Below are 21,240 nucleotides of genomic sequence, written 5' to 3'. Positions count from 1 at the left end.
TCCTGTAACCAATTAAAGATATTTAATTTTTTTCTTTTCAATGAGATTATAAGTTTTCATTTCATAAGTAGTATCTTTTGATTTATTATTACCCTTTTGTTTCTCACTTGCCCTAAATCCTGTCTTTAGTGTTCATTCTGCAACAGTCCTCTTAGTTTTTCCTTTTGAGCAGAGAAAAAGCTTCTCATTAATCATTTATGCTGTTCTCTTTCAGTGCTCTGATGACAGTCAATGACATGCTACAACATGAATGAACCTTGAAAACCTTATAATAAGAAAGTGAGAGAAGCCAATCACAAAAGACCTCATACTATATGATTCCATTTATATGAAATATCTAGACTGGGCAAGTTCAAAGAGATTTAAAAAAAACAGATTAGTAATTGCCTACACCTGAGAATGGGAATATGAGGATTGTTGCTAATGTAATGGAGTTTCTTTGGGAGGAACTATTTATGAGAGTGGTGGTAGGACTCTAAATTTACTACAAAAAATCATTGAATTTTATATTTAAAATGGATGAAAGTCTGGTGTGTAAATTACATCCCAATGAAGCTATTTAAAAAAAAAAAAAAAGACAGTCAAGGACTTCCATGGTGGTCAGGTGGGTAGGCCTTCACTCTCCCAGTGCAGGGGGCCCAGGTTCAATCCCTGGTCAGAGAACTAGATCCCACATGCCTCAACTAAAGAGACCCCATGTGCTGCAACTAAGACAAGGTGAGACCAAATAAATAAAAAAGGCAGCCAATGACAACTGTGGTATAAAAAACGACCTGCAAAGAGTCACATCATATCAGAGTATCCTTCTGTGACACAAATCTGATTTCTTCCTAACTCTTCCCTATCAGTCTAAAAGGCCTCGGTCATTAAATCTGCTCACGATATCAGCAGGAAATATATATTACTAAAATATAAGAAAACTGGCACCACAAAAGGAATAGTCTTGCCCCATATTCTAATCATTTCAAATCTTCTGTGATTGCCCAGGTACTGACCACCAATCTGCCTAACTCTCCACATACTGTCAATACTGTTTTCTTTGCTACTTCTCCAGTTTTTATTGCAGTAAGCTGCAAATTTTCAGTAACATTTCCTCTTATGTGAATAACCTACTGTGATATCAACATTGGTGGGAAGATTTGACCCACCCTGTCACTTGCCAGCTCTAACACTTAATTTGTAAGTGGAAAAATGTTTAACATGTTTAACATGTTTCAAATGGGACCTAATCAAATATACAAGCTTTTGCACAGCAAAGGAAACCGTAAACAAAATGAAAAGACAATCTATAGATTAGGAGAAAATATTTGTAAATGATGTGACCAACAAGGGATTAATTTCCAAAATATACAAACAGCTCATACAACTCAAAAACAAAAGAACAAGCAACCCAATCAAAAAATGAGTATAAGACCTAAATAGATATTTCTCTAAAGAAGACATAAAAATGGCCAACAGGCACATGAAAATATGTTTAATATTGCTAATTATTAGAGAACTGCCAATCAAATTACAACGCCGTATCACCTCACATGGGTCAGAATGGCAATCATTAAAAAGTATACCAATAACAAATGCTGGAGATGGTATGCAGAAAAGGGAACCCTCTTATTCTGTTGGTGAAAATGTAAGCTGTTGCAGCCACTATGGAAAACAGTATGGAGGTTACTTACAAAAGTAGAATTGGCATACAATCCAGAAATCCCACAGTTCAGTTCAGTTCAGTCAGGCAGTGATGTCCAACCCTTTGCGACCCCATGGACTGCAGCAGGCCAGACATCCCTGTCCATCACCAACTCCCAGAGTTTACTCAAACCCATGTCCATCAAGTCGGTTATACCATCCAACCATCTCATCCTCTGTTGTCCCCTTCTCTTTCTGTCTTCAATCTTTCTCAACATCAGGGTCTTTTCAAATGAGTTAGTTTTTTGCATCAGGTGGCCAAAGTACTGGAGTTTCAGCTTCAACATCAGTCATTTCAATGAATATTCAGGACTGATTTCCTTTAGGATGGACTGGTTGGATCTCCTTGCAGTCCAAGGGACTCTCAAGAGTCTTCTCCAACGCTAAAGTTCAAAAACATCAATTCTTTGGTGCTCAGCTTTTTTTATAGTCCAACTCTCACATCCATACATGACCACTGGAAAAATCATAGCCTTGACTAGACAGACCTTTGTTGGCAAAGTTATATCTCTGCTTTTTATTATGCTGTCTAGGTTGGTCATAGCATTTCTTCCAAGGAGCAAAAGTCTTTGTATTTCATGGCTGCACTCACCATCTACAGTGATTTTGGAGCCCCCAAATATAAAGTCTGATACTGTTTCCACTGTTTCTCCATCTATTTGCCATGAAGTGATGGGTCTAGATGCCAGGATCTTCATTTTCTGAATGTTGAGCTTTAAGCCAACTTTTTCACTCTCCTCTTTCACTTTCATCAAGAGGCTCTTCAGTTCTTCTTCACTTGCTGCCATAAGGGTGGTGTCATCTGCATATCTGAGGTTATTGATATTTGTCCCGGCAATCTTGATTCCAGCATGTGCTTCATCCAGCCCAGCATTTCTCATGATGTACTCTGCATATAAGTTAGAAAGCACGGTGACAATATACAGACTTGACATACTCCTTTTCCTATTTGGAACCAGAAATCCCACACCTGGCCATATATCCAGAAAGTGAAAGTGAAGTCACTCAGTCGTGTCCGACTTTTTGCAACCCCATGGACTGTAGCCTACCAGGCTCCTCCCTCCATGGTATTCTCCAAGCAAGAGTACTGGAGTGGGTTGCCATTTCCTTCTCCAGGGGATCTTCCCAACCCAGGGATCGAACCCGGGTCTCCTGCATTCCAGGCAGATGCTTTAACCTCTGAGCCACCAGGGAAGCCCAAACTCTAATTCAAAAAGATACATGCACCTCTATGTTCAGAGCATACTGTTAACAATAGCCAAGACACGTAAGCAACCTAAAAGTGCATTGACAAATAAATGGATAAAGCTGGGGTATATACATGCAATGGAATAGTACAGAGCCATTAAAAAGGATAAAGCAATGCCATTTTCAGCAATATGGATGGACCTAGATATGATCATACTATGTGAAGTCAGAAAGAGAAAGGCAAATACCATATGATATCACTTATATGTGGAATCTAAACGATGACACAAATGAACTTATTTATGAAACAGAAAACAGACACAAAGAACAGATCTGTGGTTGTCAAAAGGTAGGGATGGAGTAGGAGTTTGGAGTTAGCAGATGCAAACTATTATGTATAGAATGGATAAACAACAAGGTCCTACTGTATAGCACAGAAAACTATATTCAATGTCCTGTAATAAACCATAATGGAAAAGAATATAAAAAAGAATGTGTTTGTGTGTGTGTGTATATATATATATAAACTGAATTACTGTGCTGTACAACAAAACTTTACACAGTACTATAAATCAGCTTTACTTCAATTTTAAAAAGTTTTACATGCTTCAGATCATAAATATGATGCTATGTACTGTAAAATATTGAGGGGGAAAAAACAGGAAAAAAAAACATACACACATAGAAAAAGAATATCCATTGCCCAGTTATAATTAGCTGACATTTTATAATTATATCCTCCTAGACAGACAGGTAAAGATTAAATGTTTACTATACATAAAGTTCTATAACCTGAATCTCTTTTCATATAAGTGAATACAATCATATAAAATTTATTTATTAGAAGTAATTAAATTGGTTTTCAAGTTTGCTAAATATGAACAACAATGAAATGAGCATCCTTATACATAGATATCTGCCCATTTTCCTAATAAATTTCTAGAAGTAGAATTGCTGAATGAAGGGCTAGCCATTTTTCAACTGAGGTTGAGTTTCACAAATTTCCTCCTAAAAAGGTATTACCAATTTATGTTGCTCTCAGCAGTGGAGTAGAATACCCATTTCCTTCAAAATCTCTCCAACAGTATCATCAATTTTTCTATCACCATGAATCTCAAAGAGTTTAAGATGGTATAAAAAATTATTTACATTGCATTTATCTAATTACAATTGAAGCTGATTTTTTATTGTCATTTAAAATTTGTATTTCTACTTTTGAGGTGTTCAATTTTTGGAGATGATCTCTAAATGCTTTGGTTCGATGTGTATGCTACAGAGTTAGAGGCCACTGTGCCATTGGTGGACCTACTTGTGGCTGGTTACTTATGTGGAACATCTGGCCGGGAGTCTTTGCCTCTAGTATTTGTCATTCTGCCATTTAGTTACCTCTCTGATTTTCTGTAGATATTACCATAATTCTGCTTTTTTCACACTTATGTAAGTTGCTAAACCTGACTCTCTAAAGTTTGAAAGCCATACTCTTGTGATTTCTGAAACTACATGCAATATAATATAATGGGAGGTAGTACAAAGTTGTCATTAATAATATGCACACTGAAATTAGATCTGGAATAGAAACCCAGTTGTGCAACTTACTTGTCCAAAAAAGCTGATTTCGCTAAATATCCATATTTATAAAATTGAATGAGTGATAATAACCTCCTGAGAGTGTTATTTTGGTGATTGAATGGGATGGTAGATGTTACACACTGTACAGTGACTGCCAAAAAATACTTGCTACTGAGGACTTATTTAGTATTACTATTATGAAATAGATGGACAGAAGAAAATAACTAGATTCTTTGGAATTGTAACTTTTTCTTGCACATACATTAGCAATGAGTAACTAGGCAGAAATCCATCTGAATTCCAGCATCTACTGAAGTGTCAAATGAACCTAGAAAGCACCACACAAAATGAAGCTAAACACAAACCGAATATTGTAATGTTACCTAATTCTACCTTTTATTCCAAGTGTCAAATGGCTTCACCATGCTATCAACCAAATCCAAAGTTTAAAACACTGATCATTAATCATATCAAGCTGAATCATATCAAGCAATTAATCAACGGTCGGTGCTGGGAGCTGTCAGAGTTAAGTATTAACTCTACTAAGAAACAGCCTGGCAACTATCAAGCTCACAGCCTTCTGTTTCCTCCAAAGAGCTGTTGTAGCCTAGGGCCCTAGACGTGAGCCATCCATCCCAAACTTTCCACCAGGTTGCTGGAATTTAGGAGAAACTCTTTACCCAAGATGTGGAAAAAGAAGCAGGAAGACAGATGCCTTGAATAAACACAGCTTCAGAGTTTCCATCTCTCAATTCAAGGACCTATTATTTTCGGATCTCATTTTCAGTTTTATCTTCTTCATAGCCCTCTTGGCATTTGCAGAATAAACAGAATAAAAACAGGCAGGCAATTTGCCAGTCTTCATTCTCCAAGATGGACAGAGTGCCAAGAGGCGCATTCAGGGAAATGGAGGGGGAACCCTCCCCCCAAGTCAGCTTCTGGCATGCCTTTAGCACTACCAATGCTGCAATTACCTCAACATTACAGCATTCATCCTGGGATGCCTAGTATTGCTCAGCTGCAAGCAGTCTCTCCAGGATGAGAGCAAATGTTGGATGAGGATCATGTTTTTTGGCAAATATTTATGTTGCAGAGGCAACATAGAAGCTTCCATAGCAACCCAGCTGGTTATGAGAAATAATGAAACAGTCTAGCCTTATGGAAAGCTCCAGGTCGTCACTCTGCATAGAAGCCAAAAGTCATACACATGGTGTGGTTCAATCTGGGATTACAAACCACGTCTCTTGACTTTTTATACTATACCACCCACTATTTCATGAGATGGTAACCCCTAAGTGTTTTATGGACTTCCCACATAGCACTGCTGGTAAAGAACCTGCTTGCCAATGCAGAAGACAGAAGAGATGTGGGTTCGATCCCTGGGTCGGGAGATCCCCTGGAGGAAGGCATGACAACTCACTTCAGTATTCTTGCCGGGAGAATCCCATGGACACAGGAGCCTGGCAGGCTACGGTACCTAGGGTCACTGTTTGACATGACTGAAGTGACTGAGCATGCCCACAGGCACGAAGTGTTTTATACCAAAGATGTGTACTCTGAGAAGGGCACGAATATTGCTCTTGTTAGCTACTTCCTTCTAAGCATGCAAAGAACAGGAAAATATCTATTTACTGCTTCTCCTGGTCCAGGATGGTATCCTCCCATAGCAAGAAGGGTGGGGTTAAAATTTTCTCAGCTTTCTAAATATGCCCTTCTAAATCTCAGCTCTTTTAGGCTGTGGGTGGGAGGCACTGGGTGAGAACTAAATTCCTCGTGGGTTATAAACCTTTGGATTCATACATCCAGTTATTTAAGTTTTAAACACTAAGTGAACTAAAGACATGAGCTAGGGTGAGGGAAGTTTCAAGGTCAAGAAGAACACTGACATGGCAGGTAAAAGTCTTGACCAGTCTTCAGTTCAGTTTAGTTGCTCAGTCGTGTCCTACTCTTTGCAACCCCATGTATCGCAGCATGCCAGGCCTCCCTGTCCATCACCAACTCCCAGAGTTCACCCAAGCTCATGTCCATCGAGTCGGTGATGCCATCCAGCCATCTCATCCTCTGTCGTCCCATTCTCACCCTGCCCCCAATCTCTCCCAGCATCAGGGTCTTTTCCAATGAGTCAACTCTTCATATGAGGTGGCCAAAGTATTGGAATTTCAGCTTCAGCATCAGTCCTTCCAATGAACACCCAGGATTGATCTTTAGGATGGACTGTTTGGATCTCCTTGCAGTCCAAGGGACTCTCAAGAGTCTTCTCCAACACCACAGTTCAAAAGCATCAATTCTTTGGCACTCAGCTTTCTTCACAGTCCAACTTTCACATCCATACATGACCACCAGAAAAACCATAGCCTTGACTAGACAGACCTTAGTCGGCAAAGTAACATCTCTGCCTTTCAATATGCTATCTAGGTTGGTCATAACTTTCCTTCCAAAGAGTAAATGTTTTTTAATTTCATGGCTGCAGTCACCATCTGCCATGACTTTGGAGCCCAAAAAAATAAAGTCTGACACTGTTTCCACTGTTTCCCCATCTATTTCCCATGAAGTGATGGGACCAGATGCCATGATCTTCGTTTTCTGAATGTTGAGCTTTAAGCCAACTTTTTCACTCTCCTCTTTCACTTTCATCAGTTTATCTCACTGTATTTCATACTGTTAATGGGGTTTTCAAGGCAAGAATACGGAAGTGGTTTGCCATTCCTTTCTCCAGTGGACCATGTTTTGTTAGAATTCTCCACCATGACCCGTCTTCTTGGGTGGCTCTACAAGGTGAAGAGGAACTAACGAAACTCTTAATGAAGGTGAAAGAGGAGAGTGAAAACGCTGGCTTAAAACTCAACATTCAAAGACGAAGATCATGGCATCTGGTCCCACCACTTCATGGGAAATAGATGAGGAAACAACTGAAACAGTGACAGACTTTATTTTCTTGGGCTCCAAAATCACTGCAGATGGTGACTGCAGCCATGAAATTAAAAGATGCTTGCACCTTGGAAGAAAAGCTATGACCAAGTTAGACAGCATATTAAAAAGCAGAGACGTTACTTTGCCAACAAAGGTCTGTCTAGTCAAAGCAATGGCTTTCCCAAGTAGTCGTGTATGGATGTGAGAGTTGGACTATAAAGAAAGCCAAGCACAGACAAATTGATGTTTTTGAACTGTGGTGTTGGAGAAGACTCTTGAGAGCCCCTTGGGCTGCAAGGAGATCCAACCAGTCCATCCTAAAGAATATCAGTCCTGAATATTTATTGGAAGGACTGACGCTGAAAATGAACCTCTAATACTTTGGCCACCTGATGCAAAGAGCTGACTCATTGGAAAAGACCCTGAAGCTGGGAAAGACTGAAGGCAGGAGAAGGGGATGACATAGGATGAGATGGTTGGATGGCATCACCAACTTGACGCACACGAGTTTGAGAAAATTCCAGGAGATGGTGAAGGACAGGGAAACCTGGCAAGCTTCAGTCTATGTGGTTGCAAAGAGTCAGACACGACTGAGCGATTGAACAACAACAGTCTGACTGTATTAATTATCCATTGCAGTGTAACAAATATTCCCAAATTGGCCAACTTAAAACACAAGGCATTTATTGTCTCACATCATTAGCAAAGATTAGAAATCTAAGAGTGGCTTAGCAAACTGGGTGACTTCAGAAAATAAAAATGTATTCTGGAAGCCAGAAGACTGAAATCAAGATTTAAGCAGGGTCCCACTCCCTTCAAGGACTCTAGAAGAGAACACTTCCTTGCCTCTCCAGCTCTGGTGGCTGCAGGAGTTGGTGGTTTGTGGCCACATCACTCTAATTTCTGCCCTACCCCCACATGGCCCTCTGTGTGTGTGTGTGTATAATCTCTCTATGCCTTTCTTTTATAAGGACAGTTGTGACAGTATTTAGAGCTAACTGGATAATCCAGAGTACTCTCCTGTCGAGAGCTTTAATTACATCTGCAAAAAAATTTTACCATAGAAGGTAACATTCACAGGTTCCAAGGGTTATGATGGGGACATATCTTTGGGAGCCATCATGAGCCTATCACATGACCTCCTAAGATTGCCAACAGGATTAACTAAGTTAAATTAGATAAAGTGTTTGGATTATGCCTAGAATATAGAACATATTTTTTAAAGGAAAAAAGTGGTACAGAATCAATGGGAGATGGAAAGAACTGTGAGTAATACCCTGCCCCAGATATTTCCAGGGTATCTTTGAACCTCCTCAAATCATATATAAACCATGTACATGTATCTTGGTGTGTTTTGTTGGGAGGAGAGTTTCTAATGCTTCCATTCATTCTCAAATTGAGTTGTAACCATCAAGGAAAAAACAGCAAATACCCCTTCCAATTCTCATCCTGTCACTCTCGAACTAAGCCAGAATCAGCACAGGTTTTTTCTCTCCAGTTGTTTCACAAGGCACATGTTTCAACTGAACCTGAATCATGGAATTATGAGATTTAATGAGACCATAGATGCCATCTAAACAAGATCTCTGCTGGCTCCTGCCTTTCACAACTGGAGTCATTATTTCCCCTCCTCGCTCACACACAGAGCCCATGTCTAGTTTTTAGGAAGGGTCTTTACCTTAGGAAGTAAAACATTAAGGTATATCAGACCAACTTTCAGACCAACTTTTATGGTACATCAAACCATCTTGGCTTTATATTCATCCATCATGTTGTATTTTTATGTTTACCAGTTTTATTGAAGTATGATTTATATAACATTTATATAACCCATCAATCATCACCTTTTATCTCAGTTCTATTAACTAGATTTCTGCCTTTTTACTTGCTCCATGATTATTTTTACTTTTTTTTTTTTTTTTACTTGCTCCATGGACTCTGCTTTGTTCTCTGCACCTGAGTCCCAGTCTTATAATGTTGTTGGGACCAAAGTCTCTCGAGGTTTCCCTAATCTCCCTCCAATGGGCTGGAGTCCTATTCCTTTTTCTTTTCCAGTGTTATCAAGGAAAGCACCACTTTTTAGACCCCTACTATATTTTAGTCACTACTTAGTGGTGCTTTATATATGTTCCCTTACTTAATTCTCACAGCATTTTCAATACATAATATGTCCTCATTTTTCACATGGGGAAACAGGCTTAAAGAAGTGAAATAATTGGACAAATGAACTTACCTACAAAACAGAAACAGACTCACAGACATACAGAGCAGACTTGTGGTTACCAAGGGTGGGGTAGGGATTGGGAGGAGGGAAGGATTGGGAGTGTAAGGTTAACACAGGATAGATCAACAACAAATTCCTACTGTATAGCATAGGAATTTTGCAATCTTGTGATAAACCATAATGGAAAATAATATGAAAAAGAATATATGTATGTATGCATGTATAGCTGAATCAGTTTGCTGTACAGCAGAAATTAACACATTGTAACCCACTCCAGTATTCTTCCTGGAAAAATCCCATGGACAGAGGAACCTGGCAGGCTGTAGCCCATGGAGTCACAAAAGAGTTGGACATGACTGAAGTGACTGAGCACTCACACACACAAACAAATCAACTAGATTTCAATGAAGTATAAAAAAAAAAAGAAAAAGAAAAGTGAAATAATTCACCCAAGACCAGCTAGCTACTACATGACAGAGTTGTTAGGGGAAGCACACTGATTGAAACCGCCCACCCTGGCCAGGCACCATAGTAACTATTTGCATAAGTTATTTTACAACAGGAGGTCCCAGTAAGGAACTAATAAGCTTCCACCCACTGGAAAAGTTCGGGAAAGGTCAAAAGGAGACACCACATATCCGACCACCTCCCAGAATCCTTCTCTCTGGCATCCATTTGGCTGAACTAGGTGTGCACCACCAGGAAGGACTCTGAGTCAGAATGATTGGTGAAAGACAACCTGGAAACTAATTCCATCACCATAAAACTGGAGACTGCGAGCCATGTGGCAGAGCAGTTCTGGGTTCCCGTACACTCCTGCTCTCCACCCGGGCGCCCTTTCCCAATAAAATCTCTTGCCTTGTCAGCACATGTGTCTCCTCAGACAATTCATTTCCGAGTGTTAGATAAGAGCCCAGTTTCGGGCCCTGGAAGGGGTTCCCTTTCCTACAACAGAGTCACAAATGTAACAGAGAGATGACAGTTGCAAAGTCTATGTTTTTCTCACTGCTCTTCATTCTCCAGATCAAATATCTACTTAGATCTTAATATTATTTGATCTTTTATTCCATTTTCCACCTGGAGAATGTTTCTACCTTTAATTCCTGTTTCCACATTTTATTCCATTTTCTGGATACCAGCTACTCTGTTTTCTATCTAGAAAGCTCATATTCTTTTTTTCTTTTCACCATCATCTCTTTCCTTCCCCTCCACTCACGCCAGTTCCTTGAGTCAGTCAAAACATTGTTAGTTCTTCTTCCTCTCTGTCCCTCAGATCCATTCCTGGCTTTTCATTGTCACTGTCACACTCTTGTTTAGACTCCACCATCCCTCAATTACTGTCCTTTCTCACTGATCGATCTTCAGTCTTGCTTCCCTTCACTCTCATTCATTCTCCAACCAGCATCATAGATTTATCACACCATCCCCCTATTTAAAACCTTCAGTGGTTTCCCACCACATGCAGAATCCAGTCCAAACTCTAACACATGAAAAGTTCCTCTATGATCTGGTCCCTGCCTGCCTCACCAGACCCATCTTCTGCCACCATGTACTTCATCATTGCCCTAGCTAAGTTTTAACCACTCCCAACTACTGGTTAACCTTAGGCCACAATCTGTCATAACTTTAGGACTTTGTGCAAGTTGTCTCTCATTGTGATGCTCTGCTTTTCTTATTCACATTCTGAAATTCTTATCATCTTCAAAAATCCAGTTCAAAAGCTAATATGCAATGTGAAACCTTCAACTTCCCCAATTGTCTCTGGGTAATATTTTTGAGGTTAATTTGTAAATGAGCTCTATTTAATTGCCTTAAAGAAAGGTAAGTGCTTATAAAACAAATAATTCTAAATTAAACAATAAATCCCAGGTTCATGTGAACTGGAAAATATTCAGTATTAAATACCTGATATTACTGTTTATTTGTTGACCTATCTAATATAGACATGTCAGAGTAACTAACATTAAGTAGAATATTTTCATTGTACCTAGGTTTAATATAAGTTAAATATATCTGTTACAAGTTTGTCAACAAGGAAATTACCTCGAGTGAAGAAACTTCTAAAAAATGTAAATGACATATGAGCTTTTATATAAACTCTATTAAGAATAATTATTCTTTAGAAATATCTGTCTAAAATAGTCTCTCCAGATTGGCATAACTTGAATTTCTAAGGGTTAGGCTAAGTGTGCTAAGTGTTGGAAGTCTATTGAATAGTTAGATCATTTCCAAATAACATAAGATTTTGAAACATTTACTACTAAATGCTAATTTCCTTTTACAGACAAACTAAAGAGATTTGGGACTATAAATGAATAATGTTTGGTGCCATCCTAAAATATTGTAAGAAAGCAAGGGCTTTAGAAATTATCACTGGTATTTATACTCACCAATCTATAAAATGCTAATATAAAAGTTAGTTCTTTGTTCTTAAAGTAGGAAGTGTGTTTTCAGTTTAAAAAAAAAGGTATGAAAAAATACTAAAAAGAGTTATGCATGATCAGCATTTTCTAAAACTGGATTACAATTAGTTAGATAAATGGATTTTGTTAGGAATGACACAGCCATAAGAAAACTGGTTAGAGCCAACTAGGTCCAAGATGGTGTAGCTGACTTTCACTAGACCTTGAGCCTTGGTATTTATGCCCCTTGTGACATATCAACAAGCTAAATGATATACCCATCAACATTGACTAAATCTGACCAAATGTTCTAAACGCTTTTAATTGATCTTTTACATAAAACTTCCTAAATTGAATTCCTTTGAAGTTCCTTTGACCTCTGGCTAACTTTGGGGTGCTTCAGAGGGCCCCTGAAACATCCCAAAGAGAGATATTAAACTGTGTTTATTTGGTTGGTTAAATTACATGAAAAAGATTATCAAATGAGTAAGAAATCCACTCATGTTATCATGTATGATAAAATTACTAATACAGATATCCTAGAAATTATATGGAGTTTTTAACATTTTGATATGTCCTGGTATTCTAATGAAAAACCTGATGACTTCACAAAAGTTAACAAAGGACTGAATGAACCAGAGAATATGCTTATAACTTTTATGGTTTCTATCTGAAAAATTACAGGTTTAAATTTTGTGTTTTCCTGGAGTAGGGAAAACCTTCCTCTCAAACTAATTATGAAAATAATTTGGTAAAATTATATGTTATAAACAAAACAATTATATTTTCTATCAGACTCCCCCAGAAATTTGAAACTCTTAGGTTTCCAGTAAGTTTATCAAATGAGCTAGGAAGATTATCTCACTAACAGGTACAAAAATCTCAAGGAATTTTTGAGACCTTAAAAAGGGAAGAATTCACCTAGATTTGTTAGGCATTAATCTGACAAGCCTTTGGTGTGAGTTTCCCAGCCCTGTTTTATTTTAAAAGTTCAGTCTGAGATTCTATAAATGTTTCAGTAAAATAAAAAGTCTATGATCAATTATGGTTATATAAATCATCAGACCAAAATTAGTGAGGACAGACCTATTTTGCAAACAAGCTAGCCTTAATTTGGTTATATTTGATAAACATGAGGGTAATTTTAGGAAGAAAAAGATGTTTCAACAAATGTTAAATCCCAGTTTGTTAATGGAGGTCTATACCAATGGAGGTAGTAAGGCTCATTTCTTGGATAGTTCTTTGTCATTATGTGATATTAATATAAAATTTAATTGAATTCTGAAACATCCTAAGTTTGTTTCTGAAGCTTATTTCAGTAATCTATCTTTAGATGAAGATCAGATGCCTCATGACCTGCAACCAGGACTGGAAAGAGACATCATTTAAGGGACTGTCTCCAACCTGGATGGAAGGACTTTTCTATCAGGAGAAACTACACTACACCAGGATAAGAAGACAACAACATCAGAGGTAGATAGCTTGATCAAGATGCTGGACCTGATTCATATGAACATTTATAATGTTTTCTTGACTTCTTAGACCTTTGCATATAAATCAAATGCTTTTCTATCATAGGCCTGATCCTATGCTAGATTTAGAAATCAATCCAATTGTTGGGCTTGTGGCCAATTAGCTGTTTGTAGTTCTGTGTTACCTTGGTAAATTTCTCTACTACAAGACTCTAACTGGTTGGCCCTGAGAAAATTTACTTAAAAAAAATTAGTCATATTCAGATCACTGTGATATTATTAGATGGGATCCCTTCACCAGGCCAATTAATAATGCCTGCTCTGACTCTGGCCATAAATTTGAGCTTTTTTCTATTACTCAAGCTCAATCAGAGTAACAAGGAAAGTTTCAACAAAGGAGGGAAAAATCTCCCACAATTATGGGATGGATTTATATAGATAACACCAGGCTATGGTCATTTAGGTTTAAAGTGTCCTTTGTGTTGGAAACAATTAAATCATACTAAGGATATTGTCACCCTGCTTATTTAACTAATACGCAGAGTACATCATGAGAAACGCTGGGCTGGAGGAAGCACAAGCTGGAATCAGGATTATCAGGAGAAAGATCAATAACCTCAGATATGCAGATGACACCACCCTTATGGCAGAAAGTGAAGAGGAACTAAAAAGCCTCTTGATGAAAGTGAAAGAGGAGAGTGAAAAAGTTGGCCTAAAGCTCAACATTGAGAAAACTAAGATCGTGGCATCTGGTCCCATCACTTCATGGCAAATAGATGGAGAAACAGTGGAAACAGTGTCAGACTTTATTCTGGGGGGCTCCAAAATCACTGCAGATGGTGACTGCAGCCATGAAATTAAAAGACACTTACTCCTTGGAAGAAAAGTTATGACCAACCTAGATAGCATATTCAAAAGCAGAGACATTACTTTGCCAACAAAGGTCTGTCTAGTCAAGGCTATGGTTTTTCCTGCGGTCATATATGGATGTGAAAATTGGACTGTGAAGAAAGCTGAGCACCTAAGGATTGATGCTTTTGAACTCTGGTGTTGGAGAAGACTCTTGAGAGTCCCTTGGACTGCAAGGAGATCAAACCAGTCCATCCTAAAGGAGATCAGTCCTGGGTGTTCTTTGGAAGGACTGATGCTAAAGCTGAAACTCCAGTACTTTGGCCACCTCATGCGAAGAGTTGACTCATTAGAAAAGACTCTGATGCTGGGAGGGATTGGGGGCAGGAGGAGAAGGGGACGACAGAGGATGAGATGGCTGGATGGCATCACTGACTCGATGGACATGAGTTTGGGTGAACTCTGGGAGTTGGTGATGGACAGGGAGGCCTGGCGTGCTGCGATTCATGGGGTCTCAAAGAGTCGGACACGATGACTGAGCGACTGAACTGAACTGAACTGAAGGATAATCAGTCTAGTAACACTAGAAAACTGGGCTATGTGCCTTATAGACGGTGGTGCCAATATATAATTTCCCTGGAAGATAAAGATTCTACAGAGTAGACTAAATCAGATGACTTGAGATATACTGGGCTACATCTAATGGAAGCTTTTAAGTCTTCCTTGTGACTTTACTAATACTGCTGGCTATGTTATTTGTATTTTACCTGTTTTATAAAACTGCAGTTTCTTACACTGCCAAATGTGTGTCTGAGGCCTCTAATAGAATAATATATATTCCATATGAGATCGATGATGGAAACAGTGTAACTCTAGATATGTGAAGAAGCAACAAGAGGGAATATTTTCCTGGACCAAGAGGCTAGTAAGACAGATGGTCCAGAGAATTTTGGATACTGTTTTATGGCCTAGTCCAGTAACAGCACATTGAGTGGCCTGTCAACAAAATCTTTGCCAAACCTGAGAATGGACATTCTCAGCACCATGGGATAAAATGGTCATGAAATGCCCCCTCAAAATCATGGTCAAGTTTATGAGCAAAAAGGGGCTCTGCCAACTGAAGACTGACACTTGCCATCTACATCTACAAAAATTAAGTCATGGCCACTGCTACTGCTGACTTGCAACGCCCCGGAAAGGAGTTCAGGGTGAAAATCAGGAATGAGGCACTCTGTGCTCTGGGAAAAACTGGCAGAACAGGCCTTCAGATAGTAAGATCTTTTCAGAAGATTTTATGAGTTCCAATTCTTGCATCTTCTCATACCTAGAGAAACACTGACATCATTAATGGTGAAATCTGCTTTGGCTATTAAGGAAAATTTTACAATTAAAAGTCAAAATAAAGTAGCTATGATTCAGATATCCTGGGAAATAACTGGTGATACTATGGGTGTAATTTCAGATTAGACGTTGTGTTGCTAAACACTTGAGTTTTCTGAGTCGTGAAAGGTTTGGATGCCATCATTCTCAAAATAATGTTTGCTGGAAGCTAGTAACTGTAACCTTACTTTTTATAAAACTAGGCAACTGGCTACAAATCTCCCCAAAGTGCCAGGTCCAGACTGGGTTTCAGACCTATTCTAAAAAAAAATGAGATTTATTTTGTCTATTAAAATTCCAGTTATCCCTCCTCCAACTACTTCTAATTGGGTCTGTTACAATAAAATGGCAGAGCAAGTGAAAGTGAAGTTGCTCAGTCGTGTCCGATTCTTTGCAACCCCACGGACTGACTGTAGCCTACCAGGCTCCTCCATCCATGGGATTTTCCAGACAAAAATACTGGAGTGGGTTGCCATTTCCTTCTCCAGGGGATCTTCCCAACCCAGGGATAGAACCCGGATCTCCCACATTGTAGGCAGATGCTTTACCGTCTGAGCCACCAGGGAAGTCCAAGCAGACCAAGGGATTGACATTTTAATCATACAAGGCTCAGATCTAGGACTTGGAACTCAGGAATACTTCCAATTCAGTGTCTATTCTCCAAGCTGAGGCAGTCCTATGCCCCATTTTGACAGGAAGTTATCACAGTCATAGTTGCCCTGTTCCCTAAATTAAAACTGAGCAGGACTCTGTGGGGCTCTGGAGTACAGATCTATTTTGTGTTCTCCATTTCTTATCTGTAGGATATAGGCTTCATTCAGCCTCCTGGACCTTCCCTGAGTTCCAAAGGCTGGATTCAAACAATTGCTAATCAGGGAAGGGAGGGGATACAGAAACAGAGGAGAAACAATCAAATGGTGGTACCCCCTCCAGACAGAGTCCTGGTTCCTACTCAAAAAATTATGCCTAACAATGTCTTTGAGTTCTACTGAACTGGAGCCCCCACCCAGGTGGAGGATGGTAATTCAGACTAAACACAAGATTCCTGGAGCACAGCTCTGTTGCTTCACCACCAACCAATAAAAAAAAAAAAAAACTCACAAACCTTGCAGCCCTCACCCCAAATGTTGCCTCCTGTTTCTGGGGACCAATGATAACCATCCTGTTAGGTCTCCTGTTTGGCCCCTGTCTATTTCATCTCTGAGAGGAGCCAACAGTTTCAAACTAAATTGCTGTTATTACAAGGGTGAATGCTGGTTTCAGGCAAAAAAAATACCTTGACTTAAATCAGGTAGAGAGAGACTTCTGCTCTGCTAGGCAGGCCTACATCAATGCACAGCAGGAAGAAGTTACAGAAGAAAGAGACCTCCGCCCCAATTCCCAAGAAGTATCTTGAGTATGACATCTCTCAGGGGGAAGTTGTTAGGGGAAGCACACTGATTGAAACCACCCACCCTGGCCAGGCACCATAGTAACCATTCGCATGAGTTGTTTTGTTGTAGGAAAGGGGACCCCTTCCAGGGCCCAAAACTGGGCTTTTGTCTAACACTCAAAACTGAATTGTCCAAGGAGACACGTGCTGACAGAGCAAGAGCTTTTATTGGGAAAAGGCGTCAGGGCAGGGCAGAGAGCAGGAGGGTAAGGGAACCCAGGAGAACTGCTCTGTCACATGACTTGCAGTCTCTGGTTTTATAGTGATGGGATTAGTTTCCCGGTTGTCCTTAGCCAATCATTCTGACTCAGAGTCAGACTCATGCAAATGGTTACTGTGGTGCCTGGCCAGGGTGGGCAGCTTCAATCAGTATGCTTCCCCTAACAGTTTTACGACAGGAGGTCCTGGTAAGGAACAGGGAACTAACAAGCCTCCACCAACCAGAAGAGTTTGGGAAAGGTCAAAGAGACACCACCTGTCCGACCACCTCCCAGAATCCTTCTCTCTGGCATCCATCTTGGCTGAACAAGGCATGCACCACCAGGAAGGACTCTGAGTCAGAATGAATGGCTAAGGACAACCCAGAAACTAATCCCATCACCATAAAACCCGAGACTGAAAGCCATGTAACAGAGCAGTTCTCCTGGGTTCCCTTACCCTACTGCTCTCCACCTGGGTGCCTTTTCCCAATAAAATCTCTTGCTTTGTCAGCACATGTGTCTCCTCAGACAATTCATTTCCAAGTGTTAGACAAGAGCCCAGTTTCGGGCCCTGGAAGGGGTCCCTCTTCCTGCAATGCTGTCTCTCTGCCTATAGCTTCCCTCATCCTTACTACTATCAACCTCCATCTTATTAATCCAAATCCCAAATCTACATGCTCAGACAGGTACTTCTGACTATGAAAACTCTGTGACTGTTGTAACCTTCACTTTATTCTCTCCACTATTCCCGTCCTCTCATGCTTACTGTGCATATACAACTGACCAGTGACCGTTCATTTTAATCTCATTTTTCTCCCAGTATCCTAAAGGTTAAGTCTTTTCCTAAATGTGGTTGCTGTGTGTATGGTTGGCATTCCTTGTTCTGACCAATCAAATGTCCAGTTTAAATGCTGAATATTGGTTTCACAAGCTTGTTTGTGTGTGTGTTCAGTCGCTCAGTCATGTCCGACTCTTTGTGACCCCATGGACTGTAGTCCACCGGGCTCCTCTGCCCATGGAATTTTCCAGGCAAGCATACTGGAGTGGGTTGCCATTCCTTTCTCTAGGAAATCTTCTTGACCCAGGGCGGGAACCCAAGTCTCTTGCATCTCCTGCATTAGTGGAATCTCAGAAGCCCTTCACAAGCTTACTATTCATGAATGAATGTGTTTCCATGGCAGTGGTGAGTCAAAGCTTTGACTAGGTTTCCTATCAACATATCCTGCTGGCCTTTAGGAATGCAACAGAATCACTCAAAGAGGTAATTAAAAACAACGGTTCCTACTTATAAACTCAGAAATTCTGATTCACAGTAAGTCTGAGGTAGGGTTTAAGAATTTACATTTGAAATAAGCAGCCAAGGTGATGGTGATGAAGGTGGTCCATAGACCTGCCTTTGAGAAGCACTGCTCTGGGGAGAATGAATTAACTTTCATGAGACTAACATTTTAGCCCTTATATTAATTTAGTGATGGAGATATTGCAGCCTTTGTGTGCATCCTGAAATTTTTTTGTTCAACACACTTCCCTTCCTGAGCGCTGATTTAAATTTACTCATTATACAAGGAACTCATATTATTTCACTGTGAAGCCTGTCTGTCTCTAGACTTTAAATACCATTATAAGATCTCTGTTGTTAAATATCACAAAGACACTTTTTCTTGGAATACAAGGTTTAATGAAGGGTAAAATATCACTTTTAGAAATAGATGATGCTTCTGAGGCTATTGAGTGAATAAACCCAGGATGAAATTCTAGTACAGATAGGTCTAAAAGATATTTTCTAATGTAAAACATAGGCAAACCACTGAGCCTACCTTCTATTAGCGTTGCCTCTAAGGAGAAGAGTGGTATAACAGGATTACAGTATAACTAGGGCAATACTGTGTGTTTATAAAATTCCATTTAGCAGATTTTAGCATAAGCAGTGTCTCCTGATTTAATCAGCCTGAACATTTGCCATTTTCAACACGTTATATCTTGACTGATTGCCCATTCTGCCTCTTCCTCCATTGTTATGGAGCCATCTAACAGAGGGAAATAGCATTAGCCTGCAAAACAAATTACTCCTTGAAAAGGTCAAAGGAACACAATTTTCATTCTATTTCAAAAGAAGAGATGGAAAATTTAAATTGCAGAGCCCTCAATCCCACCTCTACAAAGAACAAATGCTGCTCTAAAAGTTGGTCTTTGATGCTCATCAAAGCCCATTAAAACACATCAGACTGTACTTATTCAGTCAAATCCTTTCAGTATATAAATTACTCTCAGGGGCATTCTGAGGTGCAGTAACTCTTTAGGCCCTGGGAGGTGAGTAAGTGCATCACAGTCACAATTTACTAATCGACCCTGTGGCCTAAATGCATTAATGCACTCCCCAGGGGACAGGCTGGCTCAATAGTCTAGTCATCTATTCCTAAAGGCCTAAAAAAAAATGGATGTCATTATGGTGACACAATCCTTTCAATACAAATCTTAAGCCTGCCATATTACACTGAAAATATTCTAATTCTCAAAATGAAACTTATTAGGGCTAAGATACACATGCTTTTTACCAGCTCATGTTCTCACCTCCATTAGTATAAAAGGAAGTCTCCAACGATGAAACCATAATCAATTCAAACCTTCTCAACAGTTAATAGTTCATCCTAATGAAATATATTAGGGAAATAATTAGGATGATTTAAAAATTAAAATATTGGGTTGGCTAATAAGTTCATTCAGATTTTTCCATATGCTGAAATGGAAAAAACTGAATGAAGTTTATGGCCAATCAAATAGTAATGGAATAGAAGGATAAATTTTAGGGTGGTCTGAATCTTACAAGACCTTAGAAATCTGCTACAGTGTGAAGCCTTTCTGCAGTGATCCAGAGGAAGTTAAAGTTACTGGGGACATAGGGATTGGAGACAAGAAGAGATATGCAGGTAAAAATCTGCCCCAGATCTTTATAAAAAAGCATGGCCATCTTAATTCACATATACCACTGAACTGACTTTAACTTATTGCAAAATATCTACAGCAAAGCAAAAGCTGGGAAGCAAAGGAACACTCAAGTACAGTACTTATGACTAACCTAATGTAACTCCTACTTCTTAAAATGTTGGCTTATCTTTTTCCCACCTACAGGCTGTCTCAAGCCCTCTTCAAACTTTCTGGTCCCATGATACCATTTTTTTTTTCTCAGCTACTATTTTGAGTGCAGGCATTAATTTTACATTTATTTATTTAGACTACTACATTGTTCTTAAAAGAAGTTAAAGCAGGACAGGTATTAATTACCTATTTTAAATCTTTCTAAGTTACCTTGAGCATAAAGGACTTAAAGAGACTAGTGTTCTCTTAACCCTCTGAGCTTTTTCCTTCCTCTCTAGGGCTCCATACTACTAAGACTTGCCTTTAAATTCTTTCTTCAGCAGCCCTGAACCATAGAGTATATAAGGCTGTTCTTCTATAATACTTTTTTCTTCCTTTCCCCTCAGTTTTCACTGTGTTTTTTAATCACTCATTTAAATCTACTCCTTTTGGACATCATCCAGTATTTAAAGGTATTATTCACAAAAAATTTCAAACAATCTCCCTAAAAATACTTGAAGACTATTCATGTTGATGATTTTCACATAACCTTATCTTTTCACTTTTATGTACAGGCACATTTGTGTACATTTCCTCTATGGTGAGGAAATAAACTGGCAAACATAAAATGAAATTTATTACAGTCAATCACAAGTAAGATCAAATATGTCTGATGCAGGATACAGCATGCTTGGAACTGGTGCATGGGGATGACCCAGAGAGATGTTATGGGGAGGGAGGTGGGAGGGGGGTTCATGTTTGGGAACGCATGTAAGAATTAAAGATTTTAAAATTTAAAAAAAAATAAAAAATAATAAATAAAGAAAGAAAGGAAGGAAGAAAAAAAAAAGATCAA

The 21,240-nt window shown here is 39.2% G+C and overlaps 1 non-coding gene across 1 annotated transcript; it reads right to left on the bottom strand.

Annotated features, from left to right (window-relative positions):
* Positions 1 to 2,805: 2,805 nt before the first annotated feature.
* TRNAS-GGA lies at positions 2,806 to 2,877 on the bottom strand. Its single transcript has one exon. It is a non-coding gene; the product is annotated as a tRNA-Ser (tRNA).
* Between the last annotated feature and the right edge of the window lie 18,363 nt (positions 2,878 to 21,240).

The sequence above is a fragment of the Capra hircus genome (genome assembly GCF_001704415.2).
Source record: "Capra hircus breed San Clemente chromosome X unlocalized genomic scaffold, ASM170441v1, whole genome shotgun sequence".
Taxonomy (NCBI): domain Eukaryota; kingdom Metazoa; phylum Chordata; class Mammalia; order Artiodactyla; family Bovidae; genus Capra; species Capra hircus.
Note: the sequence above shows the minus strand (reverse complement) of the source record. Positions and strands in the feature narration are given on the sequence as shown.